The sequence below is a fragment of the Globicephala melas genome, chromosome 4, assembly GCF_963455315.2.
Source record: "Globicephala melas chromosome 4, mGloMel1.2, whole genome shotgun sequence".
Lineage (NCBI taxonomy): Eukaryota > Metazoa > Chordata > Mammalia > Artiodactyla > Delphinidae > Globicephala > Globicephala melas.
In genome coordinates this window covers 5,698,437-5,705,918 of record NC_083317.1, presented here as the reverse complement: position 1 = coordinate 5,705,918, position 7,482 = coordinate 5,698,437, and positions in this window count along the sequence as shown.

The window sequence follows — 7,482 nt, the reverse complement described above, 5'->3', positions numbered from 1 at the left end:
TCTTGCTGGGTAGAGTAATCTTGGTTGCAGCTTTTTTTTCCTTCATCACTTTAAATATGTCTTGCCAGTTCCTTCTGGCTTACAGAGTTTCTGCTGAAAGATCAGCTGTTAACCTTATGGGGATTTCCTTGTGTGTTATTTGTTGTTTTTCCCTTGCTGCTTTTAATATGTTTTCTTTGTATTTAATTTTTGACAGTTTGATTAATATGTGTCTTGGCGTGTTTCTCCTTGGATTTATCCTGTATGGGACTCTCTGTGCTTCCTGACTTGATTAACTATTTCCTTTCCCATATTAGGGAAGTTTTCAAATCTGATCTCTTCAAATATTTTCTCAGTCCCTTTCTTTTTCTCTTCTTCTTCTGGAGCCCCTATGATTCGAATATTTGTGCATTTAATGTTGTCCCAGAGGGCTCTGAGACTGTCCTCAGTTCTTTTCATTCTTTTTTCTTTATTCTGCTCTGCAGTAGTTATTTCCACTATTTTATCTTCCAGGTCACTTATCTGTTCTTCTGCCTCAGTTATTCTGCTATTGATCCCTTCTAGAGTATTTTAAATTTCATTTATTGTGTTGTTCATCATTGCTTGTTTCATCTTTAGTTCTTCTAGGTCCTTGTTAAATGTTTCTTGCATTTTCTCTATTTCCAAGATTTTGGATCATCTTTACTATCATTATTCTGAATTCTTTTTCAGGTAGACTGCCCATTTCCCCTTCATTTGTTAGGTCTGGTGGGTTTTTATCTTGCTCCTTCATCTGCTGTGTGTTTTTCTGTCTTCTCATTTTGCTCACCTTACTGTCTTTAGGGTCTCTTTTTCGCAGGCTGCAGGTTCATAGTTCCTGTTGTTTTTGGTGTCTGTCCCCAGTGGCTAAAGTTGGTTCAGTGGGTTGTGTATGCTTCCTGGTGGAGGGGACTAGTGCCTGTGTCTGGTGAGTGAGGCTGGATCCTGTCTTTCTGGTGGGCAGGTCCATGGCTGGTGGTGTGTTTTGGGGTGTCTGTGGACTTACTATGATTTTAGGCAGCTTCTCTGCTAATGAGTGGGGCTGTGTTCCTGTCTTGCTAGTTGTTTGGCATAGGATATCCAGCACTGTAGCTTGCTGGTCGTTGAGTGAAGCTGGGTGTTGGTGTTGAGATGGAGATCTCTGGGAGATATTCACTGTTTGATATTATGTGGAGCTGGGAGGTCTCTTGTGGACCAGTGTCCTGAAGTTGTCTCTCCCACCTCAGAGGCACAGCACTGACTACTGGCTGTAGCACTAAGAGCCTTTCATCCACACGGCTCAGAATAAAAGGGAGAAAAAGTATAAAGAAAGAAAGAAAGAAGATAAAAGAAAATAAAATAAGGTAAAATAAAATTATTAAAATAAAAAAAATTATTAAGAAAAAAATTTTTTTAAAAAGTAAAACAAAACAAAACAAAAAAAACGGACGGATAGAACCCTAGGACAAATGGTGAAAGCAAAGCTATACAGACAAAATCTCTCACAGAAGCATACACATACACACTCACAAGAAGAGGAAAAGGGGAAAAAATAATAACTCTTGCTCTCAAAGTCCACCTCCTCAATTTGGGTTGATTCGTTGTCTATTCAGGTATTCCACAGATGCAGGTACATCAAGTTGATTGTGGAGATTTAATCCGCTGCTCCTGAGGCTGCCGGGAGAGATTTCCCTTTCTCTTCTTTGTTCGCACAGCTCCCGGGGTTCAGCTTTGGATTTGGCCCCGCCTCTGCATGTAGGTTGCAGGAGGGCGTCTGTTCTTTGCTCAGACAGGACGGGGTTAAAGGAGCCGCTGATTCGGGGGCTCCGGCTCACTCAGGCTGAGGGGAGGGAGGGGTACAGAGTGCAGGGCGAGCCTGCGGCTGCAGAGGCCGGCGTGACGTTGCACCAGCCTGAGGCGCGACGTGCGTTCTCCCGGGGAAGTTGTCCCTGGATCCCGGGACGCTTGCCGTGGCGGGTTGCACAGGCTCCCCGGAAGGGAGGTGTGGAGAGTGACCTGTGCTCGCACACAGGCTTCTTGGTGGCGGCAGCAGCAGCCTTAGCGTCTCATGCCTGTCTCTGGGGTCCGCACTTTTAGCCGCGGCTCGCGCGCGTCTCTGGAGCTCCTTTAAGCAGCGCTCTGAATCCCCTCTCCTCGCGCACCAGGAAACAAAGAGGGAAGAAAAAGTCTCTTGCCTCTTCGGCAGGTCCAGACTTTCCCCCGGATTCCCTCCCAGCTATCCGTGGTGCACTAACCCCTTCAGGCTATGTTCACGCCACCAGTGCTCAACCATACTATATTTAACAAATTTCTCGTTCAGTTGCTTCCGTTGTATGTAGGTATGTATATATGTACATACTGTTGACCTAAAACAAATAGACTGCCAGATATTTCTGCAGCAAAGATGGGTTTATTTGGGATTAGCAGAGAATTGCAATTTAGGGTCTGCAACCATGGTGAGCTACCTTCAAATTCCCTCCACAGGTAGGGAAGGAGAACGCTTTTATATAGGGGTAAAGGAAGTTGGTAGGGCTCTAGTAAACAAAGAGTCCGCGGTGTTGCACTGGCTGAGTCCTTTCCAGGAAAGGAGAGGAGTCTCCTTTTCTTCCTGTTGGGCTCTGCAATCATGGCATGGTGTGAGAGCTCCCCCTTCTGGTCTCCCGAGGTTATTTAATTGAGGTAGGAAAAACACTGCTGTGTTTCTACTCTACTTTCAATATTCACACTGAACACTTCTGTGGCCAGATATGTGGGGAGGTGTGTTTACTCCCCGCCAAGCAATTCTGTGACACCACTTGGGTGCCCTACAATTTAATTCAATTCTGACACTACCTACCTGGAGAGAGTATCAGATTCCACATGTTAAGAATGCGGTCCTCCTATAAGACTGCCACTTCCCCCCACTTCAGACACGAATCTCAAGTCCAGATTGTTACCTGTGCTTCCAACCAACTGCTATACATGGAAGATTTCCATGGACCCATTCCTTGGGTTTGATCAATTTGGTAGAGTGGCTCTCAGAGCTCAGGAAAACAGTTTACTTCCTAGATTACTGGTTTATTACAAAGGAAAGTAAAGGACAGAATGAACAGCCAGATGAAGAGAAACATAGGGGGAGCTGTGCAAGGGTCCCAAGCACAGGATCTGCTGCCTCTGTGGAGTCTGGGGTGAACCACCCTCCTAGCAATGGATGTATTCTTGTTCATTGACCTGGAAGCTCTCTGAACACCATTCTTTTGGGTTTTTATGGAGGCATCATTATATAGGCACGATTGATTAAATCGTTGGCCATTGGTGATTAATTCAACCTCCAGCCCTCTCCCCTCCCTAGGTAGATGCAGGGCATGGAGCTGAAAGTTCCAACCCTCTAATCACAAGGGTGATTCCCCTGGCAACAAGCCCCCCCCATCCTTAGGGGCTTTCTAAACATCACTGCATTCACAAACGCAGCCTTGGTTGAAGGAAGCCTTCTGTGAATAAGAAAGCCATCTTTATCTCTTATCACTTAGGAAGTTCCAAGGGTTTTAGGAACTCTGTGCTAGGAATGGGGATGAAGAGCAGACACATGTATGTCTTATTATAAATCACAGTATTATACCATCTATTTACCTATCTATATCAATGAGAGTCCTACCAGAGAAACAGAACCACTAGGAGATGATATATGTATATCCAGATAGGCAGGTCTGAAATTCACAGTATAGACCATCAGAAAGTGCAGCTGGAACTCAGTACAAGCTAAAGATGAAGTCCACAGGTGGAATTTCTTCTTTTGAGAAGCCTCAGTTCTGCTCTTAAAGCCTTTAAATTGATCGAATCAAGCCCACCAAGATTATCTACAATAATCTCTTTTACTTCAAATCAATTATAGACATTAATCACATCTACAAAATACCTTCTCTGCAGCACCTAGGTTAGCATTTAATTGAATAGTTGGGGACTGTGACTTATCCACGTTGACACATAAAACCATTTATTATCTATCTGTGCATTCATTCATCCATCTGTCATTTATCATAAATACTACCCTACTATACCTTCTTTTATATAAACTATGTGCACCTTCCTTGTTGTTTCCTCAGAAAGGGGAATTACTGAATGAAAGGTCATGCTCATTTTTTAAAATTCTGAGTATAGATGTAGATCAGAGGTCAGCAAACTTTCTCTGTAAAGGAAGATAATAAATACTTTTGGCTTTGTGGTCCATATACCTGCTATGACTACTTAGACTTGCTTTCAACAGCCATAGACCATATGTAAGTCAATGAGCATGGTTATATTTTAATAAAACTTTATTTACAAAAACACATGCTGAGTTGGACTTTGCAGTATGACAAATTATAAAGGGGTGCTTTTAGAAAACACTATAAATGGAAAAGGAAGATAGCAAGAGACCCCGCCAAAGGCAGAGAGAAGGAAGGGCATCTCATTCGTGCTTAGAGCAAGGACAGGAGACTCGTGGTGATGACTGTGTAAAAACAGTGACACAGCTGAGCTCCGTGTGACGTTAGCAGTGCCGTTCACTACATGGGGGTTTCCCTCCTTCCAAGCACTTTGATGTTAGGTGTTGCCATGTGGTTTGATTTGGACAGTGAAATATAAGCAGAAATAACTTGTTACTTATGCAGGTAGTGGCAGGGGGTGGGGGTGGGGGACTTTAAGAGCAAGCACAGGATTTGTCACATTTCTGTCTCAATGAAGGAAAAATTTTTAAGATGAAACTTCCACAAACCTGGGTGTCTGAGGAAGCAAGATGAGCAGAATTCTCCTGAGTGAGATATAAACTTAGACTGTGTGCAGCCCCCATGATTTGGGGATTATTTGGTACCATGACAGAGCCTATCTTATCCTGACTGATGTACTTAACAATAGCAACCCTTAACTAAAATTGTATCCCTTGTTACTATTTATCTTTTGTACCCTACCTTATTTGTCTTTATAACATTTACCACCACACAACATACATTTGTCTGTTCATTTATTGGTTGTCTGTTTTCCCCTTTAGAGTATGAGGTTCCCCAAAGCAGAGATTTCTATTGTGCTCACTGCTGTCAAAGCTCAGTATTATTTATTATGTGAATTAATCAACATCACTGAAAACATCCACACTATAAATGAGCACCTTCTAAGTGTGGGGTATTCTCCAAGGAGTTTATATGCAGTATCTCATTTGGAGCTCATGATGGTGTATGAGGTAGATAGTATTGTTATCCTTATTTTTCCTTATAGGTGAATTATTCTCATCTTACTTATGAGAAATATATTTGTTAGCTTTTTCTGTGTGGCAAATTACCACAAAATAGCTTAGAACCACACATATTTATTATTTCCTAGTTGCTGTGGGTCAGGAGTCCAGGTAGTTAGCTTGTGGTTTTGTTTAGGGTTTCCACAAGACTGCAATCAGGTTTGGCTAGGACTCAGATCTCATCTGATGGTTTGACTGGGGAAGGATACACTTCCAAGCTCATGTTGTTGCCAGCAGGGTTCAGTTTCTTGCAGGCTGTTGACTGAAGTCTTCCCACAGTCTCAGTCCCTTGCCATGGACCTCTCCAACACGACTGCTTACTTCCTCAAACTGTGCCTGCTGAGAAGGCAATGGAGAGCATTGGCTAGCAAGGTGGAAGTTACCACCTTTTGCAACCACAGAAGGGACATCCCATCACTTTGGCTGTATCTGTTGGTTAGAAGGTCCCCTCACACTCAAACGGGGGACGTTACACAAGGGCATGAATACCAGGAGGGAGGAGTTATTGAGACCATCTTGGAGTTTGCCCGCCACAAGGAACTATATGTTCAGATAAGGGACATCACTTATACAAGGCCACATAGCAGGTAAGTGGTAAGGACCATGCTCCCCAGAACCTACCTCATAGAGGCATTATTAGAACTATATGTGATTACAGATCAAAAAGTAGTTTGCGTTCACTAAGCAAGACTCAAATATTAATTTTATTCCCATTAGGGTCAGAATCAGGTCCCTGAATAATACACATCCTTTAAAAAAAATGAAATCAGGAAATTTAGACTCACTTTAAGAAAGAGATTGGTTTTTGATGGCATGAAATTATGAAACTAATTGCTTGGACCTAAGAGTACTTTGCTTCTTCAGAAAATGTAATAAATTCTTCCCTCTACACTGATAACAGAAGTCAGTGGAACTATTTCTATTCACACCTTTATCCTAAGTCCTTTTATTTGGGCCCAAAAGAGTACATTTCTCATCCTCCTTTGCAGGTACAGTGGATATTTGACTAAATTCTAGCCACTGTGTTATGTGTACCTCCTGGAAAGGTGCCTTACCACTGGGTGACTCAGCTGGTCAGTGCATCCTCTGGAGCTTTCCTTTATCCTGCTCCAGCCACCAGCTGAGGCTGCAGAGCAGAGAGAAGGAAGGACTCTGGGAACTGGTCCAGGACTTTTACCTCTGGATGTTTTTCTGCGAGAGAAAATGCCTACATGAATGAGCCCCTGTTTTCTGGGGTTTCTCTCCTATATATCTGAAGCATATGTGGCTGCAACTAATCCTGACACATAGGGGATATTTACAACCTAAGGATGCGTCATAAAGAACAATTTGCCATCTCATCAAGTTAGCAGTGAGGCGAGGTGCTCAGTAAGACTCAGGTGGACTGTATTGTGTTTTCTGCTAAATGTGCCTGATTGATCTGTTGTGATTTTCTGCTCTTCCAAATCAAGAGATCATGACTCACTCCCCTGGTGGCTTTATTGCAGAGCCTGCTGTACCCATCTGGAATGTAAAACTCTGCTTTTGTATGAGTGCCAACATGCTTAAGCATGTTTTAGATATTTTTGCAGTCATTAAACATGGGAAATGGTAACAGCTCATAAATACTACTTGGTGTTAATCACTTCAAATGTCACTGCATTTACTCAAAATGGAACCAGGATATTTTTTCTTCCATTGTGTAAAATCAAGCCCCTTTGTTCCCCTGACATAGAAACTCCCAAATGATTTTCAGCATTTGAAAATGGTTCCTCTTTCTTCTCTGCTGTGGTTACAATAAAAGAGCTTCTAACAGTCCCAACATGTGAACCCCAAGTCCAAGTTTTAAACACTTTAACCGACCCAAAAGAAGACAAGTTTCCTCTTCTAGAGTAAAAAAAGGACTAAATATATAAAATCTGACTTTGGGCCAGATGACCATTTTTCCTACAAGTGGTCTATTAGATGATTCTAGATAGGACAAACACAATTTTAATTTTCATAGTTATGACTTTTATTTTAGTGTCAATCAGGAAAAAACATTACAAGAAAAAATCATGGCCTTAATTTCATGGATATTATGATTTAGGATGAGACTAAAGTAGGTAATTGTGCAAATTAAAGTAAAATATGAAGTGAATATTGGCTGCGGGTGACAGCTGCTGTTTCGGAATTCTGGACTCCATGGAGGGTGAAATTGGTCGAGATGGTAAGAGACCATGAACTCAGGTAACCTGCAGGATCCCAGAGGGAGTGCAGACAAGGAGGCCCCAGGGGCTGGT